Source organism: Colobus angolensis, unplaced genomic scaffold, assembly GCF_000951035.1.
Source record: "Colobus angolensis palliatus isolate OR3802 unplaced genomic scaffold, Cang.pa_1.0 Scaffold160, whole genome shotgun sequence".
NCBI classification, from domain to species: Eukaryota; Metazoa; Chordata; class Mammalia; order Primates; family Cercopithecidae; genus Colobus; species Colobus angolensis.
In genome coordinates this window covers 5,395,152-5,407,543 of record NW_012114711.1, presented here as the reverse complement: position 1 = coordinate 5,407,543, position 12,392 = coordinate 5,395,152, and the positions used below count along the sequence as shown (strand labels likewise).

The window sequence follows — 12,392 nt, the reverse complement described above, 5'->3', positions numbered from 1 at the left end:
ACAAAAATAATTCTCATATACATTTGTGATTTTTCATTTGATCACAAAAACTTTTTTAAGTTCCTTAAGCTAAAGATCCCACACTGCTGTCTACCTAATACCATTACCACTATGTAAAATTTACACATGACTTTCCACATTTCCAGGGCTACAGCTGAAGCCAATACACTCTCTCACCTAGGAAACAGAAATAGCCTCATAACTGTTATGCTCCCTTTCACCCCAGATCCTTCTTTATACAGCAGCCAGAGCAGTATCTAAAAGACAAATAGATCATTATTTAAACACTTCAACTACCTCCCACTTCAGAATAAAGTACACTTTTACCATGGTTTAGCACTCCCTTTGTAAGGGGGCCATTGTTTAATTTCATTTCTATCTCCTTCCCACAAACTCCTCAAAAAGTTACTTTGCTCTCTATCTCCAATTGCTCTCTGCCTATATTCATGTTTAAAATCACTCTAATGAGGTTTGCACCTCCAACACTCCCATAAAACTGTATTTATGAAAGTCAAGAATTCTCCCGAGGTTACCACATCTAACGACCAATTGTTGGCAGTTGTCTTTGACATCGTTTGTCACTTCCTCCTCCTAGATACTGTTTTCATCCATTTAATTTGTAGGGCATTTTCCTTCTTCCCCGCGGGTTGCTCCTCTTCTTCCAGACATTGTAATGATGTAGTAATGCTATCTTCGGTCACCCCCTCTACTACATTCACTCCCATGGTGATCTCATTTGCCTTGAAGTTTTAAATACCATTGGTATGCCAATAACTCTTACATTTCTGTCTCCATCCAAGACTTCTTCTCAACTCCAGACTCTTATATCCAACTCCCTATTTCACTTCATTACCTGGATTCTCTATTATTGAGCTATTGCCACAAAACTTCTGCATAACAGACCACCTCCAAATTCACTGACTTACAACAGTAGCTATTAATGCTCCTGAATCTGTAGGGTCTGGTAATCTAAAGCAGGCTCCATGGGCAGCTCTCCTTCCAACTGTGGGATGAGTTGGGCTTAGCTGGGGTGGCTCTGTGTCACTTGCATTCACTTGGTGTCCAGGCTAAGAGGGCAAAGTCTGCCCCGGGAAAGCTCTTCTCATGATAATGACTGAATCACAAAAGGCTGAGCCTGACCTGTGAGTATATTTCAGTCCCCTTCTTTTGTCTCACCTCGACATGACCCACCGGCCAGAGCCAGTCATACTGCCAAGCCTAACTCAGGAAGGCAGATACAGAAGTATGCCCTGGGAACAGTGGGTGTCTCCCACTTTACACAGCCACTCCTCAGCCCATCCAATCCTGTTGCAGCACTAGTCTTTCCCATCTCAATCTTCTATTTTTTCAGGACAAAACACTTGGCATCACATCCTGGATTCTTCTTTCTCTCATACTTCACTTCTGAAGCCTTCTAAATATATTCAGAATCTGGCAAAGTCCTATCATCTCTACCATGCCCCTGTAAGAGCTATCGGAGAGTGGCTCATGGCTTATTCCATTATTCTGCTAACAAGTCACCCTGCTCCTAACTTGGCTCCACCCCTCCCCAGGCTATGCACCCCAAAGTCGCCTACCAGACGGCACCTCATATCAATCAAACTGAAGTCCTGACAGTGGTTTATAAAGACTGGCCTGATGCCACCTCTAATCACTTCTCTAACCTCTTCTCCCACCTCACTCATCTCACTCACTCTGTTCCAGTTATAGAGGCTTTCTTGAGGCTCTTTGAACAAGCTAGGCCTACTACCTTATGGTTTTTGTACTAGCTCTTACCTGTGCCTGGTAATTCCTTCTCCCACATGCCCATCTGACAAACTTGCCCCATCTCCTTCAATATTTTGTTTAAATGCCACCTGCTCTATGAGACCTACCTTGACCTCACTATTTTACACTGTAACCCACTCACTCCTGCACTCTTACCTCCCTGCATACACACACTTTTTGTAACACTGATCAGTTAATATTGTACATAATTTACTTAGAAAAGATCATGCATTATTGTCTTAGTCTGTTGCTGATAACAAAATTAACTGAAACTGGGTAATTTATAAAGAAAATAAATTTATTTCTTACAGTTGTGGAGGCTGAAAACGGAGAGGCCACATCTGGTGAGGGCCTTCTTGCTGGTCGGGACTCTCAGCAGGGTCCCAAGGTGGCACAGGGTTTCACATGGCTGTGTCCTAGCTCAGGTCTCTTTTCCCTTTCTTACAAAGCCACCAGTCCCACTTTCATGACAACTCATTAGTCCATTAAGTCATTAATCCATTAATCCATGAGTGGATGAATCCATTCTTGAGGGCAGATCCCTCAGGGTCCAATCACCTCTTAAAGGCCCCACTTCTCAATTCTGCTACATTGGGGATTAAATTTCAACGTGAGTTTTGGAGAGGACAACCATGCAAAACATTACAAATACGTAGGCTGATGTATCCCAAGCACCTTGGATAGCACCTGGAACATAGAAGGCTACAAAAATGTATTCAGTCATTTATCCCCTTTCTCAGCCAGACTGAGCTTGTTTTGGCCCCAGAGCCCTAGCCCATGCTGTTCCTTCTGCCTGGATACTTCTTTGTTCAGAGAGTCTCTTAGCTGCCTCCCTGTCAGCATTCAAATCTCTGTCCACATACCACTTCCTCATAGACATTTCGTCCTTCTTGCCTCTTAGTCCCATTTTCCTATTCATTGTTTTCTTCATGCTTCCACATAGTCAAAAATATTTACTTGTTGGCCAAAAGAGGTGGCTCATGCCTGCAATCCCGGCACTTTGAGAGGCTGAGGTGGGCAGATCACTTGAAGTCAGGAGTTCCAGACCAGCCTGGCCAACATGGCAAAACCCCGTCTCTACTAAAAATACAAAAATTAGACATCTAAAAAAATGTATTACTTGTTTACTAGCTATTGTCTGTCTTCTCCTATGGGGTCCATGAGAACAAGGAATTTGTCCATTTTGCTCATGCCTGTATCCTCAACTTACTTATGATAGTTCCCAGTGGACCAGTAGGAACTCAAAAAGTATCTTCTAAATAAATAAACATCCTCTCCAAAAGAGAAAGCAAACAAATCTTGTCCTCCTAATGTGGAAGAGAAATGGTAATTGCATTGAAGGGAGGGCAAGCTTTAAGAAATTAAACAGAGTGAACATGAGTTTTGTGGTTAAACAGAATGTTCTCCAGTTTAGTCATCCTTAAAAGCTGCAGGAGAGTGCCCTGCTTTTCCAAGATAACATGCTTGAGAATGACTTTAAGAGTAAAACCAAGAAAAATAATCTTCTGGTGCTCATTTTAGGTTGAGTAATTTCCTCAATAAGAAAACATGCATAAAATGAACAAGCAAGTTATCTGATGTTTCAAATGATTAAGTGCAAGCTGAGATAGCTTTGAAGTAGCTGCTACAGAATCCCCAGGGGAGGATCTGTAGACAGATAATCAGCTTGGCCCATAGAAATAGATTTTTCCAACAAGGGGGAAAAAAATAGAAAAACATATGTCTTACAACTGGGTACAGATACTTACAGTTTCAAATATCCCAAAAAATTGCAAAGAAAAAAAGAAATATTAATTTTCCAAGAATGTTCAGAAGTCTATTTATGTTAAGAAATAAGCTGGTTTAGGATATATTACAATTAATAAACAACTAATATTTAGCTGACATTTTTATTTTTTTACTTATTAAAAACACTGTTATAGATGCTTTATATGGATTTAACAGTGTTCTATGAAGTAAGTGATCTATCCCTATATTAGAAATGATGAAACAGAGGCAGAAATAGTTGAGGCAACTTTGCTGTAGAGCATATGCTCTTAACCTCTGTGGTAAATGCTTCTTAAAGGATAATATCAATTTACTGAATGCTCACAACGTGTCAAGTATAGTGCTAAGCATTTTGTAGAATATCAGATTTTAAATGTATATGAATAAACCTAATCATTACATTTAAACTGTAACCTTGAATATATTCAGCTTACTTGTTAACACAGGGAAAAAAAAAAAAAGGCTATGCTCACCCCATTCCCTGTTGAATTTGCATTGAAACTCAAAGGTCTGCCCGACAACCTTGTAGAAATAATTTTTGGTTATTTCACCAGCATGAGTCAGGCCTCTGGTATGTTATCAGCATGAGGAAGTGAAAATACACAAGTCAATTACACAACCTGCAACTACACAACCTGTAGTTGCACAACCTACAACTACACAACCTGGTTATTGTCTTTATACTAAACATTAAATTAATTTTATATTACAGGGAAAAGTCATTGCATTAACTCATATAAAGGTAAACATTACTATTCTTAAAAACTGCAAGCTTCATAGCATTTATAAATACAGATTAAAAAATTACACATGACCTAGAGTAGTATCTACATAGCATGCTGTTTTAAAAACATCAAATAGTGTTACACAATGTCAAGCAATATTTCCTGTGACCTGAGGGAATGCAATTTTCTAACTATGAAGGTCTCCATCTTCAGCACATAAACCTGAAGGTGCTTTTAGGGGACAGCAGTAAAAATGTGAGCTAGTGGGGCCTCTGAAGTATGCATTTATCTCAAATTGATAATTTATGGTCAGTAACGTACTTCTCAATGTATCTCTCTACAGACTAAAAGTTGCCATTGAACTTACCCTCATATAAATGTGCTCTGCATGAAAACAGACAAACAGAAGTGTGTACCCCTTAGAACAAAATAAAACCACTGTGTATGGTCATGGGATTTCTACAATATTAGCAGTCTTTGCACTACTCCACTACTTGACCAAATCTGAAGGCCACCAGAAGGCAGGCGGAGCATTTCTGAAATGATATAATAACCTAATAGCTGACCCAAAAGTTTCACACACTGGGAAATTTGCCTGATTCACTGATATCACACACTCAAAAAAACTCTCAGATTAGAGCAGAATCAACAAAATATATAAAACTCAATACAAGTAAAGAAAGTTTATAATACTTCAGTGTTTGAAATTACAGTAAGATAATTAATAGATTTACTCCACAGACACCATACACACACACACACACACACACACACACACACACACACATAGTCACGGCAGAAACGCCACGGATGTAACGTTCAATTGACATCCAAAGGTAATTCCGCTAAATGTTAAAAAGTATTAAACATACATTTCACAGAAAATTACATTTGTCCTTGACTTTTGCTTGTCTCTGATCCACATTATTAACACATAATACAATATTAATACAATATAAATGCTACATATTGGAACTGTCCCAAGGCATCTAGTTATATGGAAGGAGGGACGCATTAACATTCACCGACTCATTTAATTTCGTCATCTGATAATTACTAAGTCCATTTATCAAGCCTCATAAGATTTACACAAACTGGGTAATTTTACCCTACTGTCACAGCCCAAGAAACAGTGTACATTTAAAACCAGAAGTTAGAAAATTACAGTTAGACCTACTAATATTTTTTTCTTTTTTTGAGAAAGGGTCTCGCTCTGTCACCCAGGCTGGAGTGCAGTGGTGCAATCTCAACTCACTGCAACCTCCACCTTCTGAGCTCAAGTGATTTCTACCCCAGCCATCTGAGCAGCTGGGACTACAGGCACACACCACCAAGTCCGTCTAATTTTTTTTTAAATTTTCTGTAGAAACAGCGTACCCCTATAATGCCCAGGCTACTCTCAAACTCCTCGGCTAAAGCAACCCTCTCACCTAGGCCTCCCAAAGTGCTGCGATAATGGGAGGGAACCACTGTGCCTGGCCTTACTGTTTTTCTGAATAATCTTATCTAAATGTGTCCAGCTTCCACAGCCCAAGAAGCAGCATTGTTTAAGGTGAAATCTGTAGAATTGCAATTAGTCCCACTACTATTTTCTGAATTATCATTAGCGATAAAGTCCCACCACCAATCAACCATATGGGACCCATGAAATAATTCCAACTTGAGACACACTATATATGCCTTAAGATAAGAAGAAAAAAGGCACTAGGAGCCAGCTTCAGAGAAATCAATATCAATAGAAGTAGTGTGGGAGTGAAAGAGAATCAATTAGAAGAGTCACAATGAAATAGACAAGGAATTTGAAAACAGGAGCGGAGTTTTTAATGAGGACAGATGGACTGGGAGAAAAGTCTTCTAGGTAGAAGATACAACACAAGGAAAGACACAGAGCCTGGAAATTGTGAAATGTATTTGGGAAAAGGCCATCTTGCTTGATCAGAGCAGTAAGTATGAAATACAGAGAGGACACTGAAAGGAAGCACATCTCCAAAGGGAGACTAGAATTGTGTTATAAAGGCCTCAATTCAGGCTGAGGAGCCTGTGACTAATTTGAAAAATAATAGTGAGCCAGTGAAGCCTGTTGAGATGGGAAATAATGGGATTGAAGCCCTGACCGAGAAAGACCTCACTGGCACCTCTACAAAAAATGGGCGAGGAAGGTTAAAGAGTGGAGGACTGGAAAGGGGGAAACATGTGTTGGAAGATGTTACAATAGGTGGTCATACAAAATAATTCACAAATAAAAGTCATTTCCATTTATGATACATAAAAATTAATGAGCCCCTAGCTTCTGGTCTGGCTTCTAGAGTACTTAATGTTGGTCTGTTAAAATTACTGCGATTTTTTTTTTTTTTTTTTGCTAGTGTTAATTTGTTTTTATTTTTTAGTCCAAGATATGAAGAACACACATAGTTAAAATCAGAAATAGCATGAAAATCCAAACTAAAGGGCTGGAATGCTCCTCTGATGTATGCTGAGGGTAGAAAAATAATAGTAACTAAAAAATAAAGTGCTGGAACACTTAAACAATTAGACATTTTCCATAATACTATGGAATGAGGCCAGGAGCAGTGGCTCACTCCCGTAATTCCAGCACTTTGGGAGGCCGATCACGAGGTCAAGAGATCGAGACCATCCTGGTCAACATGCTGAAACCCCCGTCTCTGCTAAAAATACAAAAATTAGCTGGGCGTGGTAGTGAGTGCCTATAGTTCCAGCTACTCGGGAGGCTGAGGCAGAAGAATCACTTGAACTTGGGAGGCAGAGGTTGCAGTGAGCCAAGATCGTGACTGCACTCCAGCCTGGGCAACAGAGTGAGCCTCCATCTCAAAAAACAAAACAAAACAACAACAAAAAAAACTATGGAATGAAGTGTGAGCTCTAAAAACAAAAGAAAGTGATATTTACTAATTATCTACTAGGTACCAGGCTTTACAACTTCCCTGAGAAGTACTGATAATCACCATTTTACAGATAAGGTGACATATAACTAACATATATCAGGGAGGGAACCAGACCTCTCTGGCTGAAAAGTCGTATCATCTTTTTTTTCTACCACACTACATTTGAACAAATGATGAACTGCAGGCTATAACCATTAGGGAGTTAGGAAATCAATATTGTGGGTCATGACCAGTATATAATTTACAATGGGATAAAATGTAAAATATCAAGTGAGCACTGATTATAATAAGGGTAACTAATATTTTATGAAGTGTTAGTTTCATAAATATGTGTTTGTATGTGTGCATTCACTGGAACAGGATATAACATATATTTACTATTTTAGATACGAGCAAAGCAAATTGGAAATCTACTACATAGATACTATATACATAGATATTACTGTAGATAGTAATATCTATCTACAACTTATAGATATTGCTCAGGTTACCTTTAGAAATAAATTTTACTCTAATCAAAAATACTTCAATCTGTAGTAGCTAAAAAAAATTACTAACAGCAGTTACTCTAGGTTTAGCATATGATGATAGAATTAATAAAATAGTCAACTAAATTATTCACTAAAGTTACAGTAAACAAAAATCAATAATTAACATCAATAGAAGTCTTAGCTTCCTATGTACCCCTCAAATATAGATGAAAATATTATTTTAAAAATAAAATAAATATAAATTAAAATTATGTAGCAATTTTACCTGTTTTCCAAATAATTTCTAAATTTATGTAACTATTTTCTTAAAATGGTTAATTATCAATTCTCAAATAAAAGTATTAAAGATTAAAAAACAAAACTAATGGCAAGACTTCATTTAAAAAAAAAATAAGAAGCATGATTCCAGTGTACCAATTACAGCATCCTGAGTTTGTTTTCTAGTCTATTATGCTAGGTTATGTGATCTTTGTCAAATTACTTAAGGCTTCTAATCCCCAAATATTCTTATATTAAAAGTGGGAATGATAATAATAACATATTTCATAAGGTAGATAAGGAGAAACCCTATGTAAAGTGCTGAGCAAGAATGCCAAGCTCTTAGAAAATGTTCAACAAATAGGACTGAAATTTTATTTCATGTATAATGCTCGGTATGATTAATTTATGCCAAAAGCCAATTGTTGCTGCCAGTAAATTTCATAATTAAACTGAATGTGAGGCGGAATCGTAAAAGCTAAAGTTTGAGGATATTTCATCTTACTCCCGATTTTTCTCAATCTGCCGGTCCTTTCCTGTCTTCTTGCTCTCTGTGAACTTAAAAAAATTAAAAGCTCAATCTCACTTTGCTGCACTATTATGTTTTATATGATTATTTCCAAGCCTCTAACTGGCAAAGCCTTGATTCTCAGTCCTGAAGGATTAACGGTAGCACAGGAGTACAGAGAGATGCAATGTGACAAGGCCAGAGTTGCTAGGCCTGCAACATGACCAACGGTAGCTTAAAATTCCCTAAATGGGTTCAGATCACTGTGGTATGATAAATGTGTGGAATGCTTTATAAAGAATCACGTAACAGTGATTTATTTCTGGGGGGGAACAAAATGCCAACAGAATTAATTTGATGAAGTGACAAGAGAACACAGACTTTAGTTGTGGGTCACAAACACTCTTCATCTTTCTGCTACTATATTTCCAAATGAGCAAAGGAATTGTGAAGTTGAAAACCACTCTCTTTGGGGAGAAAATTATGAATAAGAAGCCCAGAGCACCAGAGATAACTTCCAGCTGAACATCCACTCTCTTGAGACGACCTCCCTCCAATATTGTTTCCATCAGCAGTGCTTTCCTAGGGGGGAGAAAATGACGTATATCATGGTACAAAACCCTTATTGTGGTATCCGATCTTCCCTGCTCATATATTTCTATTTATGTCAGTAAAATAAATTCAATATGACAGGATGGCTTCGATGTTGAGAAATCCCCCCTGAGAAACTCTGGGCAGATTTTTCTCTCTTAAGAAGCTTAGAGCTGATATGGCTTTGATAGATACAATTCCAATTTTTTATTTAATTCAATAAACTTAATTGAGAACTCGCTACGTGCTGGGCACCGGTTTATCTTTGAGTTCTCAATTCCAGGTTTAAGAATAATTATTAACATTAGGATGTGGGGTCAGAGGGATGAGTACAATACAAGTCATGTCCTTAGTAATCCCTGTCATTGTGTAGGCAGAGTTGAGTTAACTACTATAGTTAGGCAAGTGTCACATGCAACCCTTTCAATGATCCTTTGCCACCCATCCCTGAACCCCTTGATCTGCGTGTCCAGCCAAGGTTGATGATCCTTCCACAATAAGAACAATTCTTCACTCTAGTGCTTGTCTTTCCCTTTTAGAAACCCTATGAAAATCCCACAAGGTAGAAACCAACAAAGTCTAAGTGGGAGTGATTTATCATGCAAACTGTCAACTTAAAACTTCCAAGTAAAAAAAACTCTCATTTTACTGACCTACAAGTGGGAGAGTAATTTTAAGGCTGGAAGCTAGACCCTTCAGTATCCAGAAAAATCCCCAGACCTGATATGTAAGCTGTGGCCAAAGAAACAGATCACAGGCCACACTAAAATTGTGAACTTCATGGCAATTGCTCCAGTCCCACCAGCTCCACATACCTAAATCATGAAGGCTTGATAGGTAAGTATGCTCACCTCCTACACCCTCTATTTCTTTCTCACCCGCAGAAGAAAGGGATGGAGCTTTGCTCATGTCTAATTCTACTTTATCTTCTTAGTTCAAAATATTGCTGTAAACCCAGAAAGGAGGCTCAGAACCCTTACTTCCCCTCACACTATTTGCTGCTACAGTTCAGCTATGTACGCCTGAGTAGCCCTAAAAAGTAACCAAAATATTATGGTAAATCAATTCCACCAAACTTGAGTTAGTCATTAAAATTAGTAATGGATACCTTTAATTAGCATCTTACCTTTAATGGCTCATGGCAATGCAAGAACTCAGGCCCTGGAGGACACAGTACAGCAATTTGCTTACTGATTCTGCACTTATAACAACAGAATGTTGGGCAATCATTTAACTCTAAACTCAATTTCTTCATCTACAAAGCAGAGATAATAACTCATATGTTTGTAAATAAAGAACAGGGTGCAATGCCTAGCACACAACATGCATTTAACAAATATTTATCATTGATAAATTAGTAGAATGGTATAATAAGAGGAGTGAGAATTTAGATGTTGATGATCTGGGCTCAAAATTACAATCTACTGGTGATTCTCTGAGCCTCAGATTTTTTTTTCTTTTTTGTTTTTGAGACAGAGTCTCTCTGTGTCTACCAGACTGCAGTGCAGTGGCATGATCTCGGCTCACTGCAAGCTCCACCTCCCAGGTTCACACCATTCTTCTGCCTCAGCCTCCCGAGTAGCTGGGACTACAGGCGCCCGCCACCATGCCTGGCTAATTTTTTGTATTTTTAGTAGAGACAGGGTTTCACTGTGTTAGCCAGGATGGTCTCGATCTCCTGACCTTGTGATCCACCTGCCTCGGCCTCCAGATTTTTTATGTCTAAATCAAGAATAGTATCACCTCCTTCTAAGGAGAATAATAATCTGATTAATGATTAATTATATAAGGAGAATATGAATCTGATAATATTCTTAGTTGTTGTGAAAACTAAACAAGAAAATGAGCATTATTGAACCTAACACAGTTTTGGCACATAGCTTATGCAAAATCAGATTCACAAACTGTGGTTTAACTTCATTAGCCACCAAAATATTTGTGAAGGTAACTGCAAACCAAATCCACAAATAGCGTAAGACAAACAGAACGGTTTTATTAATTGATCTGGCCATGGTTAATTCCAAGTAACAAAGAAAATGGGAAACATAAAACAGAAAAAAATCCAGTCTCTAAAACGAACATGAAACCAAAATCATGAGATGGTCAGCAAGGCTGTACAGCAGTACAGTGAACCATCCAGAGGGAGTGAGCATGGTGCTCCCAGTGACCTTGAGAAAAATCGCTTACGTAATGAAGGCACAAAGCATGACATACATTTGAATCTAGGTAAGAGAGAAATAGAGGCTAAGGCCATAGAGCACTCATTTTGCTCCTTCAGAGGAGGAAGTAAAGTACAGTGTCATTGCCTGGCAATTGCAAAAAATAGAGGCAGCCTATTTACAATACTTGAAAGTTACATGGAAATTCACTCCTTAATTCTCTCTCAACATCTCACATTATATTCCTGAAAGCAACCTTAGTTTCCACGATGTCCTCCTTCTCTGCTTCTTTCTTCTCCTCCTACTCCTCCAGCCCCCTCTCCTCCTCATTTTTGTTCTTCTATCATTTGCAGAGGCAGCTGTAGTAGTTTGTAAACTGGCAATGGAGGGGACAATTTTAAAAGGAGTGAAAAATGAAAGCATTTCAGCTGGGCACAGAGGCTTTTGCCTATAATCCCAGCAGTTTGGGAGGCCTAGGTGGGCAGATCACTTGAGGTCAGGACATCGAGACCAGCCTGGCTAATATGGTGAAACCCCATCTCTACTAAAAATACAAAATTAGCCAGGAGTGGTGGCAGGTAACTGTAATCCCAGCTATTGGGGAGGCTGAGGCATGAGACTCAGTTGAATCCAAGCGGTGAGGTTGCAGTGAGCTGTGATCATGCCATTGCACTCCAGCCTGGGTGACAGAATGAGACTCTGTCTTTAAAAAAAAAAAAAACAAAAAAAAGAAGAAGAGGGATCGGGAGCAAGATGGCCGAATAGGAACAGCTCCAGCCTCCAGCTCCCAGCACGAGCAACACAGAAGACAGGTGATTTCTGCATTTTCAACTGAGATATCGGATTCATCTCACTGGGGAGTGCCGGACAGTTGGCACTGGTCCGTGGATGCAGCCTGACATGCGAGAGCTGAAGCAGGGCAAGGCATCACCTCACCTGGGAAGCACAAGGGGGAAGGGAATCCCTTTTCCTAGCCAAGGGAAACTGAGACACACAATACCTGGAAAATCACGTAACTCTCACCCTAATATTGTGCTTTACCAATGGTCTTAGCAAACGGCACACCAGTAGATTATATCCCACACCTTGCCCCAAGAGTCCCACGCCCACAGAGCCTCCCTCATTGCTAGCACAGCAGTCGGAGATCTAACTGCAAGGCAGCAACGAGGCTGGGGGAGGGGTGCCCTCCATTGCTGAGGCTTAAGTAGGTAAACAAAGCCTCC

The 12,392-nt window shown here is 39.2% G+C and overlaps 1 long non-coding RNA gene across 1 annotated transcript in view; it reads left to right on the top strand.

Annotated features, from left to right (window-relative positions):
- The first annotated feature begins 9,735 nt into the window (after window positions 1–9,735).
- Window positions 9,736–12,392, top strand: part of LOC105508368 — a 37,528-nt gene continuing 34,871 nt past the window's right edge. Inside the window, exon 1 of the long non-coding RNA XR_001001249.1 lies at window positions 9,736–9,847. This is a non-coding gene — a long non-coding RNA (uncharacterized LOC105508368). The remainder of the gene's footprint in view (window positions 9,848–12,392) is intronic.